At 62.6% G+C, this 16,627-nt stretch overlaps 1 pseudogene; it reads left to right on the top strand.

Annotated features, from left to right (window-relative positions):
- The first annotated feature begins 4,261 nt into the window (after nucleotides 1-4,261).
- On the top strand, nucleotides 4,262-16,277 carry LOC101950120 (cytochrome P450 2C23-like; annotated as a pseudogene).
- The last annotated feature ends 350 nt before the right edge of the window (nucleotides 16,278-16,627 follow it).

Raw genomic sequence — 16,627 nt, 5'->3', positions numbered from 1 at the left:
CAGCCCCTGCTAGCCCGGTCCTGGGCTCCCCCAGCTCTGCCGGTGCCCCTCACTCCCGACCCGCAGCCCCCTGCTAGCCCAGCCCAGCCCCCTCCCAGCTCTGCCGGTGCCCCTCACTCCCGACCCGCAGCCCCTGCTAGCCCAGCCCTGGGTCCCCCCAGCTCTGCCGGTGCCCCTCACTCCCGACCCGCAGCCCCCTGCTAGCCCAGCCCTGGGCTCCCCCCAGCCCTGCCAGTGCCCCACACGCCCGACCTGCAGCCCAGCGCTGGGCGGCCCTGTCCCCCCAGCTCTGCCAGTGCCCCTCACTCCCGACCCGCAGCCCAGCGCTGGGCGGCCCTGTCCCCCCAGCTCTGCCAGTGCACCTCACTCCCGACCCGCAGCCCCTGCTAGCCCGGTCCTGGGCTCCCCCCAGCTCTGCCGGTGCCCCTCACTCCCGACCCACAGCCCCTGCTAGCCCGGCCCTGGGTCCCCCCAGCTCTGCCGGTGCCCCTCACTCCCGACCCGCAGCCCCTGCTAGCCCGGTCCTGGGCTCCCCCCAGCTCTGCCGGTGCCCCTCACTCCCGCCCCGCAGCCCCCTGCTAGCCCAGCCCTGCCCCCCAGCTCTGCCGGTGCCCCTCACTCCCGACCCGCAGCCCCCTGCTAGCCCAGCCCAGCCCCCCCCAGCTCTGCCGGTGCCCCTCACTCCCGACCCGCAGCCCCTGCTAGCCCAGCCCTGGGTCCCCCCAGCTCTGCCGGTGCCCCTCACTCCCGACCCGCAGCCCCCTGCTAGCTCAGCCCTGGGCTCCCCCCAGCCCTGCCAGTGCCCCACACGCCCGACCTGCAGCCCAGCGCTGGGCGGCCCTGTCCCCCCAGCTCTGCCAGTGCCCCACACGCCCGACCTGCTAGCCCAGCGCTGGGCGGCCCCAGCAGAGAGAGGCACAGCCAGGCTGCACAGATTCCCCTGGGACAGATTGGACGGTGGCAAGCTCCCCCTCCCCCATCCGTTGTGCTGGGAGCTGCACAGACCCCAACTGAGTGGGGGCTAGTGGTTAGAGCGGGGGGGGGAGGAGGGGGCTGGGAGTCAGTACATCACAGCCCTGGGCAAGGGACCCCTATATAAACAGCTGCCACACCATGCCCCAGAGGCGGCTGCATCTCAGCAATCGGTGCGAAACCCCTGTATAAACAGCTGCCGTGCCCCACCCCAGAGGTAGCTGCATCTCAGCCCTGGGCAAGGGATCCCAGTATAAACAGCTGCCATACCCCACCCCAGAGGTGGCTGCATCTCATCCATTAGCTATTTTTACATGCAGCGTCTCATACGCCTTGGGACTCTTTCTGGCTGCGAGGCAGCGGTGAACTATAAGCTCATTATTATAATCCTAACAAATCAGTCAGCGGGGAACCCTGCTGGGGGGAGAGGGGAAATCCCAAGGAGAAGGCCAGCACCATAGAGGATTTCCCTTCTTCTGAAGCAATAATTCCCCTTCCCCCCGCCGCCTCTGGGCTGTGACATATAATTAAGCTGTCACTGGGACGGTTCTTCCAGCCAAAAGCCGCGCACGCCCTGCGGCAGGGGAGACGCTGGAGCCGGGACTCGCTCCTCGGGGAGTCTCCTGGCTCTCCCCATAGCAAAGGGGAGGAGGGAAATTCGCCACCCGCCAGTTTGGCCTCAAAGAGCCAAGAGTGGGAGCCGCATTGAGCCGCAGGGCTGGTGAATCGATTCAAACAAGGGCACTGAACAAGCAGCGAAGAGAGCCCAGGAGTCCTGGCTCCCAGCCCTCCCCCCCCCCCCGCTCTAACCACTAGACCCCACTCCCCTCCCAGTGCTGGGGATAGAACCCAGGAGTCCTGGATCCCAGCCCTAACCACTGGACCCCACTCCCCTCCCAGAACTGGGAATAGAACCCAGGAGTCCTGGCTCCCAGCCCCCTGCTCTAACCACTAGACCCCACTCCCCTCCCAGAACTGGGAATAGAACCCAGGAGTCCTGGCTCCCAGCCCCTGCTGCTCTAACCACTAGACCCCACTCCCCTCCCAGTGCTGGGGACAGAACCCAGGACTCCCCTTGATTTCAACAGACATGAGGAGCCCAATTATCCTTGAGAATCTGGGCTTTCCTCCCCTGAACAGCCCTGGCATCTTACCACGTGACGCCCCCTCCCTGCCAGTGCCCCCCCCCTGCTCTGCTCCCTGCATGGCTGGCACCAGAGGCCTCTGCATCCCCGGGGGCTGGCGCCACCCTGTGCCAGGTGATCTGCCCCTGGCCCCTCATGCCCCTTATGTGGGGGGCCAGATTCTGCTCGGATTGACGCCAGGTTAATCCAGAGTGACGCCACTCCGGATCCCTGCTCCTGGGCACGTTACATGGCTACCCCTTAGAGCGCTTCCCACCAGACCCCTCACTTCCCCCAGTTGGCTTCTTTTCAGCCGTGGCCGGGTCAGGCGCTCCAGCAAACCCAGATCAGGTGGGCCCCTTCTCCAGGGTTTGCAGGTGTAGTGGGGGGCCGGGGCTCTTTAACCCCTCACTCCGGCGCGTCCCCACCCCCCTCGCGCCGTACAGCCACAACCAAGGGCCGCGGGCGTGTGTGTGCGTGCGAGGGAGAAAGTGCGACGCACGCTGAGTTCACGTGCAGGGACCGGGCATGTCCGAGCCTGGCTCCAGGCGTAACAGGGTGTGCACACACGCCGGGGCCCCTTTGGGCGCGGTTTTTATTTTAACACTGCCCAGGAATTAACATGGTGAAAAAATGGTGAAAAAGCTACCAAATGAACCGTTCTCTGGGTACATACCGGGGGAGGCGGGGCAGGCGAACAGGGTGGGTGGAGGAGGGAACAACAAGTAAGGCGAATTAAGAGTCCAGCACGTCAAGCAAATCCAGGAGTGGCTGCTTTGCTGGACGGATTTCTTTAGAGGCAGGTCTCTGTGTGAGCCAGGCCCTGGCTAGCTCCAGGCTCTCTGGATCTGGTACCGTTGTGGTTTATCTCACGAGCTGCCCCTTTCCACGTGTCCACTTGCATCGATTCATTCTGATCAGAAAACACGGCTCCCGAATGCCAGGGGTTGGATTTGCCTAACACAATCCGCGCCTTCGTGTACGTGAGTGGGGCCAAATTGCAGCCACCTCTGGGGTGGGGCGCGGGGGCTGTTTATACAGGACCCCCTCACCTGGTGCTGAGATGCAGCCACCTCTGGGGTGGAGCATGGGGGCTGGTTATACAGGGACCCCTCACCCGGTGCAGAGATGCAGCTGCCTCCTTTCCCCTCCACACACTCCTCCAATACCCAGCTTAGCACCGCTCCAGTACCCCCCAGCTGCAGCTCTGACGCTAATTATGGTCGTCGCCATTGGAGATGTGGGGGAGTCAATACCACCCGCACTCCCGAAGCCAGAGGGAAAGGGGGAGGGACCCTGGGGCCGGCAGGCAAGGTGTGCCTAGGCCCAGGTTAGTAACAATCCCCAGCTGTTCCCCCCCCAGCGATCTCAATGCGCTTCGCTGAGGAGCGCAGCGGCATTGTCCCTATTGCGCAGATGGGAAACTGAGGCACGAAGGGAGGGGAGGGGGGTGACTTGCCCCAGCAGACACTGCCAATGCCGGAGCTGGAAGAGAAGCCAGGCCTCCTGGGACCCACTCTAACGCTCCAGCCACTAGGCCGCACCACTGAGGCTGGGATCACAGTCTGCACCGACCCCCCCTGGGTGCGTGGCCAGAGCACACTGAGCTGTGGCTGTTCTCTGCCCCCGCAGGGCCCATGGGGGCGGATCACGAGTTAAAGATTTCTCCTCTTTAGGGTGATGGCAGCATGCCCGGGGGGGGGGGGGGGGGGCAGCCCTGCCACGCTGCTATGGAGCTGTTCATCCCAGGAGGCCCTCAGGGGGTGGAGAAAGCCGAGAGCCCAAAGGTCAGCGAGGGACCGTGCCAAATCTACCCGCCCCACGGGCAGCGGGACACCGGGGCAGCTCCCAGGCAGAGCGGGGCCCCTGGTGCGTGACTGCACGGATAAACCCCTGCGTGTGTTGATCGGGGCCCCTTGCTGTGGGGCCGAGGGCGCAGGGACCGACCCTGCCCAGGCTGGGGGGGTGCTGGGGACAGAGGGAGTTAGGTTCATTTGGGAGGACTTGCTGCAGGAATGGGTGGGGGGAGGCTGCCGGGAGGCTACAGTCCCTTGATGGCTGCGGAGGGCCAGCCCTGGCTGCCAAGGTCAATGTACAACTGCCGTGGCGGGGGCCAGCCCAGCGAGTTAATCAGTGACCGGGGAGGCAGCCTGTGGCCAGCTATAAGGCCGGGGGCCATTAGCCGCGGGGCACTGCCGGACACCTCCTGAGGCAGCCGGGCCGTGCGGGCAGCGCTGACCCCAGCCGAGGAGGATGGAGCCTGGTGCCATGTTGATCACGGGCTGCCTTCTTCTCCTCCTCTTCCTCCTCCTCTTCCGAGCCCCATCGGGCCAGGGGCCAGGGCGCCTCCCCCCAGGGCCAGCCCCCCTGCCCGTGCTGGGGAACCTGACCCAGAATGTCCTCCCGCTCTACCGATCCTACCGCTGGGTAAGGAAAGGGGCTGGGCCCGGGCGCCGGGGCTGGAGCCCAACACCCGGGGCCAAAGGCGGCTCCCACCCAGTCTGGCAGGCGTCTTGCTTTCTATCTGCAGGTGCAATGGAGTTACCGATTGCCCTGCCCACCCCTCTGTCCATCCCCATCCCCACTCCTCGATCTAGCTCCCCGTCCCCCGCCAGCTCCCCACGGTCTAGCCAGCCTAAAATTGCCAACCCTCCAGGCTTGTCCTGGAGTCTGCAGGAATTAAAGGTTAATTGGGCCATGTGATGAGTCCTCCAGAGATCAGAATCAAAATTGGCAGCCCCAGGGCCCGGGGGGAGGGGGGGTTGAATCAGGGGGTGTGGCCAAAGCACTGTGCAGCTATTCTCTGCCCCCCCAGGGCCCATAGGGGCGGATCGGGGGCGTGGCCAGAGCACACTGAGCTGTGGCTGTTTTCTGCCCCCCCAGGGCCCATAGGGGGCGGATCGGGGGCGTGGCCAGAGCGTACTGAGCTGTGGCTGTTCTCTGCCCCCCCAGGGCCCATAGGGGGCGGATCGGGGGCGTGGCCAGAGCGTACTGAGCTGTGGCTGTTCTCTGTCCCCCCAGGGCCCATAGGGGGCGGATCGGGGCGTGGCCAGAGCGCACTGAGCTGTGGCTGTTCTCTGTCCCCCAGGGCTCATAGGGGGCGGATCGGGGGCATGGCCAGAGCGCACTGAGCTGTGGCTGTTCTCTGCCCCCCCAGGGCCCATAGGGGGCGGATCACGAGTTACAGCAGTCCTGAGGCTGCTCTAAATTACACTGGGGGCCAGGCATGGTGCAAGAAGCGCAAAGCAAAGTTGCTTTCCCCATCTCTGCCCTGAGGGGAAACTGAGGCTAAAGCCGCCATAGGTAGAAACAGCGGGGTCCCCTATTCCTTGATTAATTCCCTCCCATGCCCCATTTTGCTGTCTTACCCTCCCCCTCCCGCTGCAATTCCCACCCCCAGCTCTGCCAGGAGTACGGTCCCATCTTCACCGTCTGGCTGGGGCCGAGGCCCACGGTGGTGCTGTGCGGGTACGAGGTGGTGCGCGAAGCCCTGGTGGAACACAGCGAGGAATTCAGCGGCCGGGCACCCATCCCCTTGCTCAAGCAGTTGACTCAGGGGTACGGTGAGTGCCTGTCGCTGGAGATTACCACCACCTTCTTTGGCCTTTTTTGGGGGGGGGCGAGAGATGATGAAAAACCTCAAAGAAGTGTCCAGAAAAATGGTGCTTTTTTCCCCCTCTTTCTCTTTTCACAGCCAGGAGCACACATTTCCAACTAACCTCAGGAAGTGGTTGTTTGTGTGACCCCTGCTAACCTAACGCAGTGGTTGGGGATCTAATGGTTAGAGCTGGGAGTGGGAATGGGGGGGGCTGGAAGCCAGGACTCCTGGGTTAAATATGGAGATATGCCTATCTCATGGAACTGGAAGGGACCTTGAAAGGTCATTGAGTTGAGTCCAGCCCCCTGCCTTCACTAGCAGGACCAAGTACTGATTTTGCCCCAGATCCCTAAGTGGCCCCCTCAAGGATTGAACTCACAACCCTGGGTTGCTCAAACCACTGAGCTATTCCTCCCCATTTCTAGCCCAGCTCTGGGTGGGGAGTGGGGGCTGGTGGTTAGAGCAGGGGGAGCTGGAAGCCAGGACTCCTGGGTTGTATCTCAGCTCTGGGAGGGGAGTGGGGTCTAGTGGTTAGAGCAGGGGGGAGCTGGGAGCCAGGACTCCTGGGTTGTATCTCAGCTCTGGGAGGGGAGTGGGGTCTAGTGGTTAGAGCAGGGGGGAGCTGGGAGCCAGGACTCCTGGGTTCTATCCCAGCTCTGGGAGGGGAGTGGGGTCCAGTGGTTAGAGCCGGGGTGGGTGGGAAGTAGGACTCCTGGGTTCTATCCCCAGCCCTGGGAGGGGAGTGGGATCTAGTGGTTAGAGCAGGGGAAGGCTGGGAGCCAGGACTCCTGGGTTCTATCCCAGCTCTGGGAGGGGAGTGGGGTCCAGTGGTTAGAGCCGGGGTGGGTGGGAAGTAGGACTCCTGGGTTCTATCCCAGCTCTGGAAGAGGAGCCGGGGCCTCTGTTAACGACATTAGATGACGTCCCCCCGGTGCTGTGGCAGGATTCGTTAACACCAACGGAGAGCGCTGGAGGCAGCTGCGTCGGTTCACCCTCACCACCCTCCGGAACTTGGGCATGGGCAAGAGGCCCGCTGGAGCAGCGGGTGCAGGAGGAGGCGCAGCACCTCGCCCAAGCTGTGGCTGACAAACAAGGTGAGCAGCGGCGGGCCTGATGCTGCCACACGGGCACAGAGCAGCAGCCCCCGCCAGTGAGCCTCGGGCACCCGACGGCGAGTCCTGGGAGCCCTGGCTCTGGAAGGGAAGTGTCTGAGAGTAGTTAGAGCAGGGGGCAGGAGCTGTCAGGACTCCAGCTGCAGGAGGGGAGTGGGGTCTAGTGGTTAGAGCAGGAGGGTCTGGGAGCCCGGACTCCTGGGTTCTATCCCCAGCTGAGGGAAGGGAGTGGGGACTAGTGGTTAGAACTGGGTGAGCTCACAGTCCAGAGCTCGCAGCTCGGGGCGGGGCGGAGCCAGGACTCCTGGGTTCTATCCCAGCTCTGGGAGGGGAGTTGGGTCTAGTAGTTGGGGGAGGAGGGGGTGGGAGCCAGGACTCCTGGACACTCTCTGGTTTCCCCATCTGGGACTTGTTCCCTGCTGTCTGTCTCCCCCCCCCCCCGTCGCAGGGCACGCGTTCGACCCAGTGCCCGACCTCACCCGGGCCGTCGCCAACGTCATCTGCTCCGTGGTGATGGGGACCCGATTCAGCAGCGACAACGAGGAATTCCAGGAGCTCCAGCGTCTCATCATGTCCTACATGTGCTACTTCCGCTCCCTCCCGGCGCAGGTACCCGGGGGCCCAATGCTCCCAGCCCCAAACCACCAAACCAGCCGCTCGCTGGGCTGCGGCCCCCTCTCTCTGGGCACAGCCACTAGCCCATTCCTGCGGCCGGGACATACCTTCAGCGGGTCGGGAATTCTTCGACAAACCGGTTTCCCCTTGGAAAACGCCGATTCCCCAGTGTGGGGAAAGGGCCCGTTTTGATGAATTCCCCACTTCCGAAAAACTTGTCCCCTCCGGCGCGGACGGTTTTCGAAAGGAAAAAGTTCCAGGGTTTTGCGTCCACATGACTTTTCGCTGCCAAGCCTCTGTGAATTTGTCGCAAAAGCAAACGCAGAGGAGGCGGGCGCCGAAATGAACCTTTCGACAGCCCCGTGCCGGAATTTCTCTCGCCCCCGGTTTGGGTTTGTGAGGATTTGCGAGATGTCCCGATTGAGGGCAGGACATTTTTTCCGCTGCTCACCAGAGGGGAAAGCCATTTCCCAGCCAGCTCTGCTCAGCAGCCTCCGGGGGGAAACTGAGGCAGCGAGGGGCGGTGCTTGGGCACCCGGACACCCAGCAGATGGCAGCGGTGGGATGAGAACCCAGGGCTGCTGAATTCCAGCCCAGCGCTTTAGCCTCCCTTCTCCCTGCCTGCTATTAACCGTCACCCCCCCCCCCCGGCTCTGTCCCATCTCTCTGCTCCCCCCCACCCCCCGCGCAGCTGTACAATACCTTCCCGGGTATCGTGCACTTCCTGCCCGGCCAGCACTGGCAAATCTTCAGGGAATACGAGCACCTCAGAGCCTTCATCCAGGCCCAGATGGAGTCCCACCGGCGCAGCCTGGACCCCAGCGCCCCCCGCGACCTCATCGACTACTTCTTCCTGCAGCAGGCCAAGGTGAGGGGCGTCCCGGGGGACAGGAGGAGTCAGCGGCAGAGGAGGGGACCGCAGCTGGAATTCAGTTCCATTGACTGGGGGGGTTGATGGGATCCTGCAGCTAGATCCCCATAGATACCCCTGCACCCCCTCCCCACACATGCCTCCGCCCACCCGGCCATCCCCATGGACACCCCTCAACCCACCCATTCCCCCCGCCCATCCCCATGGACACCCCTCAACCCACCCATTCCCCCGCCCATCCCCATGGACACCCTCAACCCACACACCCCCACCAATCCCCATGGACACCCCTCAACCCACCCATTCCCCCGCCCATCCCCATGGACACCCCTCAACCCACACACCCTCACCAATCCCCATGGACACCCCTCAACCCACCCATCCCCCCCGCTCATCCCCCATGGACACCCCTCAACCCACACACCCCCACCAATCCCCATGAACACCCTTCAACCCACCCATCCCCCCGCTCATCCCCCATGGACACCCCTCAACCCACCCATTCCCCCGCCCATCCCCATGGACACCCCTCAACCCCCCATTCCCCCGCCCATCCCCATGGACACCCCTCAACCCACCCATTCCCCCGCCCATCCCCCATGGACACCCCTCAACCCACACACCCCCACCAATCCCCATGGACACCCCTCAACCCACCCATTCCCCCGCTCATCCCCCATGGACACCCCTCAACCCACACACCCCCACCAATCCCCATGGACACCCCTCAACCCACCCATTCCCCCGCCCATCCCCATGGACACCCCTCAACCCACACACCCCCACCAATCCCCATGGACACCCTTCAACTCACCCATCCCCCCGCTCATCCCCCATGGACACCCCTCAACCCACACACCCCCACCAATCCCCATGAACACCCTTCAACCCACCCATCCCCCCGCTCATCCCCCATGGACACCCCTCAACCCACCCATTCCCCCGCCCATCCCCATGGACACCCCTCAACCCCCCATTCCCCCGCCCATCCCCATGGACACCCCTCAACCCACCCATTCCCCCGCCCATCCCCCATGGACACCCCTCAACCCACACACCCCCCACCAATCCCCATGGACACCCCTCAACCCACCCATTCCCCCGCTCATCCCCCATGGACACCCCTCAACCCACACACCCCCACCAATCCCCATGGACACCCCTCAATCCACCCATCCCCCCGCTCATCCCCCATGGACACCCCTCAACCCACACACCCCCACCAATCCCCATGGACACCCCTCAACCCACCCATTCCCCCGCCCATCCCCATGGACACCCTCAACCCACCCATTCCCCCGCCCATCCCCATGGACACCCCTCAACCCACACACCCTCACCAATCCCCATGGACACCCCTCAACCCACCCATCCCCCCGCTCATCCCCCATGGACACCCCTCAACCCACACACCCCCACCCATCCCCATGGACAACCCTCAACCCACACACCCCCACCAATCCCCATGGACAACCCTCAACCCGCCCATTCCCCCGCCCATCCCCATGGACACCCCTCAATCCACACAACCCCACCCATCCCCATGGACACCCCTCAACCCACCCATTCCCCCGCCCATCCCCATGGACACCCCTCAACCCACCCATTCCCCCCGCCCATCCCCATGGACACCCCTCAACTCACACACCCCCATCAATCCCCATGGACACCCCTCAACTCACCCATTCCCCCGCCCATCCCCCATGGACACCCCTCAACCCACACACCCCCACCAATCCCCATGGACACCCCTCAACCCACCCATTCCCCCGCTCATCCCCCATGGACACCCCTCAACCCACACACCCCCACCAATCCCCATGGACACCCCTCAATCCACCCATCCCCCCGCTCATCCCCCATGGACACCCCTCAACCCACACACCCCCACCAATCCCCATGGACACCCCTCAACCCACCCATTCCCCCGCCCATCCCCATGGACAACCCCTCAACCCACCCATTCCCCCGCCCATCCCCATGGACACCCCTCAACCCACACACCCTCACCAATCCCCATGGACACCCCTCAACCCACCCATCCCCCCGCTCATCCCCCATGGACACCCCTCAACCCACACACCCCCACCCATCCCCATGGACAACCCTCAACCCACACACCCCCACCAATCCCCATGGACAACCCTCAACCCGCCCATTCCCCCGCCCATCCCCATGGACACCCCTCAATCCACACAACCCCACCCATCCCCATGGACACCCCTCAACCCACCCATTCCCCCGCCCATCCCCATGGACACCCCTCAACCCACCCATTCCCCCGCCCATCCCCATGGACACCCCTCAACTCACACACCCCCATCAATCCCCATGGACACCCCTCAACTCACCCATTCCCCCGCCCATCCCCATGGACACCCCTCAACTCACCCATCCCCCCGCCCATCCCCATGGACACCCCTCAACCCACCAATCCCCATGGACACCCTTCAACTCACCCATCCTCCGCCCATCCCCATGGACACCCCTCAATCCACACACCCCCACCAATCCCCACGGACACCCCTCAACCCACCCATCCTCCACCCATCCCCCACCACACTCTCCCCCCCACCCATCCCCATGGACACCCCTCAACCCACCCCAATCCCCATGGACACCCCTCAACTCACCCATCCTCCGCCCATCCCCATGGACACCCCTCAACCCACCCATCCTCCACCCATCCCCCACCACACTCTCCCCCCACCCCAATCCCCATGGACACCCCTCAATCCACCCATCCCCCTGCCCATCCCCCATGGACACCCCTCAACCAATCCCCCACCATACATTCCCCATGGACACCCCTCACCCATCCATCCCTATGGACACCCCTCAATCCACACACCCCACCAATCCTCCCACGCACACCCCACCCCTCCCCCATCCATCCCTATGGACACCCCTCAACCCACACAGCCCCACCCATGCCCCCACTCCCCTTCCTCCCAACCATGCCCCCCTTCTTTCCACCCCCCCACCCAATCCCCCCATTCATCCCCATGGTCACCCCTCAACCCACCCATCCTCCACCCATCCCCACGGACACCCCTCAACCCAGACAACCCCCACTCCTGCACCCATCCTCCAACCCCATGGAAACCCCTAAATCAACCCACCCCTGCATCCCCAGACCCCTCCATCCACCAACCCCTGCATCCCCAGACACACCCCTCTAGCTATCTAGCCAGTCACTGACTCTACTCGGCACCCTACGTGGGCTCAGGTCCTCTCACCTCCAACTCAGATTCCTGCCCCGACGCCGGGTCCTCCCAGCCCCCTGGAGCCAGGCCGACCGTCCCTCCATCTCCCCAGGGCCTGGGGCCGGGAGCTGGGCAGCGGTGGCTGGCGGGGGCGCCCCTTGCCCCGGGTTGTGGTGGCGGGGTGGGATTGTGCCTCACTGGGGTCCCGTCCCCGTCCCCCTTGGCCCTGTGCTAGGAGCGAGGGAAGGAGCAGACGGAGTTTGAGGACCAGAACCTGCTGGCACTGGTCAGCTCCCTGTTCGTCGCCGGCATAGAGACCACCAGCAACACCGTCCAATTCGCCCTGCTGGTGATCGGCAAGTTCCCGGATGTGCAAGGTGGGTGCGAGCGGCTGAGACATGCTGGCTCCTTCCCAGGGTGCCGATAATCCCCAACGCTCCCTGCTGGGGGCACCCCGGCTGGCACCAGACAGACGGCTCCATCCTCAGGCAGCAGTAAAAGGCTCTCAAAAGGAGGGGGACTGCCCCCGCCCCCGAGGATCCCACCCTTCCATTCCCTCGCATAGGGTGGCCACCCCAGTCAGGGGGAAGCAGATGCAAGGGCCTTGCTCCCAGTCAGGGCCCAGAGGGGGCGGATCGGGGGCATGACCAGAGCGCCCTGCGCTGTGGCTATTCACTGCCCCCCAGGGCCCATAGGGGGCAGATCAGGGGCGTGGCCAGAGCACACTGCACTGTGGCTATTCTCTGCTCCCCCAGGGCCCATAGGGGGCGTCCTATGAATTAGAGCAGCCCTGAGGTTGCTCTGCATTACATTGGGCACTGGGCAAAGGGAGAACAAAGGGGACTTACAGCCCCCGCCCCCCATCCCAGTCCCCAAGGGCAGGGTGGGGGCCACAAGAACAGGGTCCAAGAAGCGAGAAGGAGGCATAGGGGAGGGGGTGCAGGGGCAGAGCCCCCAGCCAGGCGGGTGGGAGGGTTGAAGGAGGTAGGAGCTCTCCCCATCCCACCCCGTACCCCGAGCCATCATGGGGAGGCCAACCAACCTGGGGGAGGGCAGGAAAAGTGATGCAAAGCATCCTGGGAAATGTGTTGCTGTCTGGAAGAGGGGGGCTGGCCATTGGGGGTGGGGAGAGACATTGGGGGGGATGGGTGAGAAGGGGAGGATGGAAGTGGGAGGGGACACACATGGGGGGAGCCCCCCCTTCCCCGGCATGCCAGGGCCACCTGTGTCTCCTTGCAGCGCGGGTACATGGAGAGCTGGACAGGGAGGTGGGCAGGGGCTCGGCCCCCCGCCCTGGAGGACCGGCTACGGCTGCCCTACACCAATGCCGTGCTGCATGAACTCCAGCGCTACGTCGACGTGGTACCCACGAGCCTGCCGCACACCACCACCCGTCCCACCCCCTTCCGGGGGTACCTCATCCCACAGGTGAGACCCCCCCCACACCCAGCCAGCGCTGGCCCCAATGCGGTGCGGGGGGTTCACTGGCCCAGGTCGAGCTGAGGAAATGCCACCCTGCCCCTTTATAACGTTCACTTCCCCAAGCTGCTGGGCCACTAAACTGTGGCTGCATCCCACCCCAGAGGTGGCTGCATCTCAGCGCCAAGCAAGGGACGCCTGGGCGAGCAGCTGCCCCGTCCCACCCCAGAGGTGGCTGCATCTCAGCACCAAGCAAGGGACGCCTGGGCGAGCAGCTGCCCCGTTCCACCCCAGAGGTGGCTGCATCTCAGCGCCAAGCAAGGGACTCCTGGGTGAGGAGCCGCCCCGTCCCACCCCAGAGGTGGCTGCATCTCAGCCTCAAGCAAAGGACGCCTGGGCGAGGAGCTGCCCCGTTCCACCCCAGAGGTGGCTGCCTTTCAGTGGTGGGAGAAGGGATCCCCTACCCAGCTTGGCCATGAAATGTTACTCGGCCAGCATAGGAGCAGGACATCCTGGAGTCTCCTCCCCGCTCCGCTGTCCAGTGTGTGATCTAGGGCCCATCCCTTACCTGCCCCGTGCCTCAGTTTCCCTCTTTGGGAAAGGGACATAGCAGGGGCTGTTATTTTCTTTCCACTCCTATTACTGTAAAATGACTAAAACCTCGCGCTGTCGGTGTCTTGTCCCCGTCCACCCCAGGGTACGACCATCATCCCTCTCCTAGCCTCGGTGCACTTCGACCCAGCCAGCTGGGAGACCCCGGAGGATTTTAACCCGGGTCATTTCTTAGATGAGAACGGAGCATTCAGGAAGAGAGACACGGCCATGCCGTTCTCTGCAGGTAATGTGGACACGGGTTCGCCTCCTGTCTCTCTCTCTCTCTCTCACACACACACACACACACACACGCGCCTTGCCAGCCTCTCGCCTGACCTACAGCCAGGGGATTTCACGGGGTGACATCACTACTTCTGGGCTCAACGGGTAGTGATCAACGGCTCCATGTCTAGTTGGCAGCCGGTTTCAAGCGGAGTGCCCCAAGGGTCGGTCCTGGGGCCGGTTTTGTTCTACAGCTCCATTAATGATCTGGAGGATGGGATGAATTGCACCGTCAGCAAGTTCACGGATGACACTAAGCTGGGGGGAGAGGTAGATACGCTGGAGGGTAGGGATAGGGTCCAGAGTGACCTAGACAAATCGGAGGATTGGGCCAAAAGAAACCTGATGAGGTTCAACAAGGACAAGTGCAGAGTCCTGCACTTAGGACGGAAGAATCCCATGCACTGCTACAGACTAGGGACCGAATGGCTAAGCGGCAGTTCTGCAAAAAAGGACCTAGGGGTTACAGTGGACGAGAAGCTGGATATGAATCAACAGTGTGCCCTTGTTGCCAAGAAGGCTAACGGCATTTTGGGCTGTATAAGTAGGGGCATTGCCAGCAGATCAAGGGACGTGATCATTCCCCTCTATTCGACATTGGTGAGGCCTCATCTGGAGTACTGTGTCCAGTTTGGGGCCCCAGACTACAAGAAGGATGTGGAAGAATTGGAAAGAGTCCAGCGGAGGGCAACAAAAATGATCAGGGGGCTGGAGCACATGACTTATGAGGAGAGGCTGAGGGAACTGGGATTGTTTAGTCCCCAGAAGAGAAGAGTGAGGGGGGATTTGATAGCTGCTTTCAACTGCCTGAAGGGGGTTCCAAAGAGGATGGATCTAGACTGTTCTCAGTGGTAGCAGATGACAGAACAAGGAGCAATGGTCTCAAGTTGCAGTGGGGGAGGTTTAGGTTGGATATTAGGAAACACTATTTCCCTAGGAGGGTGGTGAAGCACTGGAATGGGTTCCCTAGGGAGGTGGTGGAATCTCCTTCCTTGGAGGTTTTTAAGGCCCAGCTTGACAAAGCCCTGGCTGGGGTGATTTAGTTGGGGTGGGTCGTGCTTTGAGCAGGGGGTTGGACTAGATACCTCCTGAGGTCCCTTCCAACCCAGATCTTCTGTCATTCTACTGGGTCCTGCTCCGGGTGCGTACGACAGAACACAGCAGCCCCCTGGGGCAGGGACTCAGGACACCTGGGTTCTATCCTCTGCTCTGCCGGGTGACCTGGGCCAAGTCGCTTCCCCGCTCTGTGCCTCAGTTTCCCCTCCCCTCATTGCCTGTTTCAACTGGGCACTTGCTGGGGCAGGAGCTGTCTTCTAAAACTGCTGCTCCCCCCTGGAGAGGGGACTGAGAAGAGCCCCTAAAAGGCGCCGCGGGTTGGAGAAAAGGTGAGATGGAAAGAGATGGAGCGTCTCCGCAAGAGGCGACTTGCTCCTTCTCGGGGGCTGCTGCAGTTCTCAGCTGGGTGCTGGAGGCAGCCCCCACATGGCCCGACGAGACCCAACTGACGGGCTTGTCGTCTTGTCCCCCCCCTCCAGGGAAGCGCATGTGTCCTGGGGAAGGGCTGGCCAAGGCGGAGATCTTCCTGTTCATAACCACCCTGCTGCAGAGCTTCACCCTGGAGCTGCTCACGGACCCTGGGGCCATCGACTTGGCCTCGCTGCGGAGGGCTTTCCGTGGCCAGGGCCTCTCCTACAAGCTCCGTGCCGTCCCACGGCCAGCGTAGAGTGGGGCAGGGAGGGAAGGAGCCAGACCCAGATGTCTTCCATGCTGGGGTCAACCTGGAGTCACGTCAATGCCCTCTGGGCCAGCTCCTGCCCTCATTCACACTGTGGTGCACATCCAGAGTCACTCTCCATTCACACCCATTCTCTCTCCATTCACACCAATGCTCCTGGAGCCAGATCCGGATTTCATTTACACTGGGGGGGAAATACTCCGCTGACTTCAGTGGAGTAGGAACCAGACTGGAATTGCAGTCACAGACGAGTGTAAATCCGGAACACCTTCCTGGATGGCAGCGGCGTCGCTCCGGAGTGACTGAGATCAGAATCTGCCTTTGTGAATTCACATCTACACACCCATGATGCACAGGCCAGCAAACAGTTGGGCCATAGTGCTGTGGGGCCCAGCTGTTCAGAGTTGGAGCTTGGGCCCCTGAGTTCTAGTCCTGTCTCTACCACTGGCCTGCTTGGGCAAGTCACATCTCAGCTCTGTGCCTCAGTTTCCCCTCCTTAATAATTACCTAACTCCAATGATAATTAACCCTGGCACTGCTGGGCTGTGGTCAGCGCGTTTGAACCTGCTTTTTCCTGGTGCTGAATTCTTCTGGATGTGTTTCCCCGAGAGCCGTCCTCAGCGCTTGGCCATGGATAGTGTCTCACGCATGCTGTCTGCCTGTAGCTCGCTTGTAGAAATGCCCTGGGGGTCTTTCTCAGAAAGGCGCTTCCAGAAAATTGACAGAATAAATGGAAGAAAAGACCAGAACGCTTGGCCATGTCTTTGTATGTTTCGTGGCCATCAATGAGACAAGGGGAAAGACAAACCGGTTAATATCAGGCATGTGGAAGGATGGGGGGGGAGGGGGTGTCAGACTTTGGGTAACTCACTTCTTGTCTCTGAGCCTCAGTTTCCCATTGCCCATCCTGCGTCTCTCTCGTCAGTTTTTTAGAGGTGGGAACTCAGCACCAAGTGATCAGGGAAGGGGGTAGGGTGCTGGACGGGACTCAGGACACCTGGGTTCTCTTCCAGCCAGTGAGCGACTGGACACATCCAAGCCCCACTGTGTGCCTCAGTTTCCCCTCCCACCCTTTGTCTATTGAGACTGTAAGCTCTTG

Source organism: Chrysemys picta, chromosome 17 (genome assembly GCF_011386835.1).
Source record: "Chrysemys picta bellii isolate R12L10 chromosome 17, ASM1138683v2, whole genome shotgun sequence".
Lineage (NCBI taxonomy): Eukaryota > Metazoa > Chordata > Testudines > Emydidae > Chrysemys > Chrysemys picta.
Note: the sequence above shows the minus strand (reverse complement) of the source record. Positions and strands in the feature narration are given on the sequence as shown.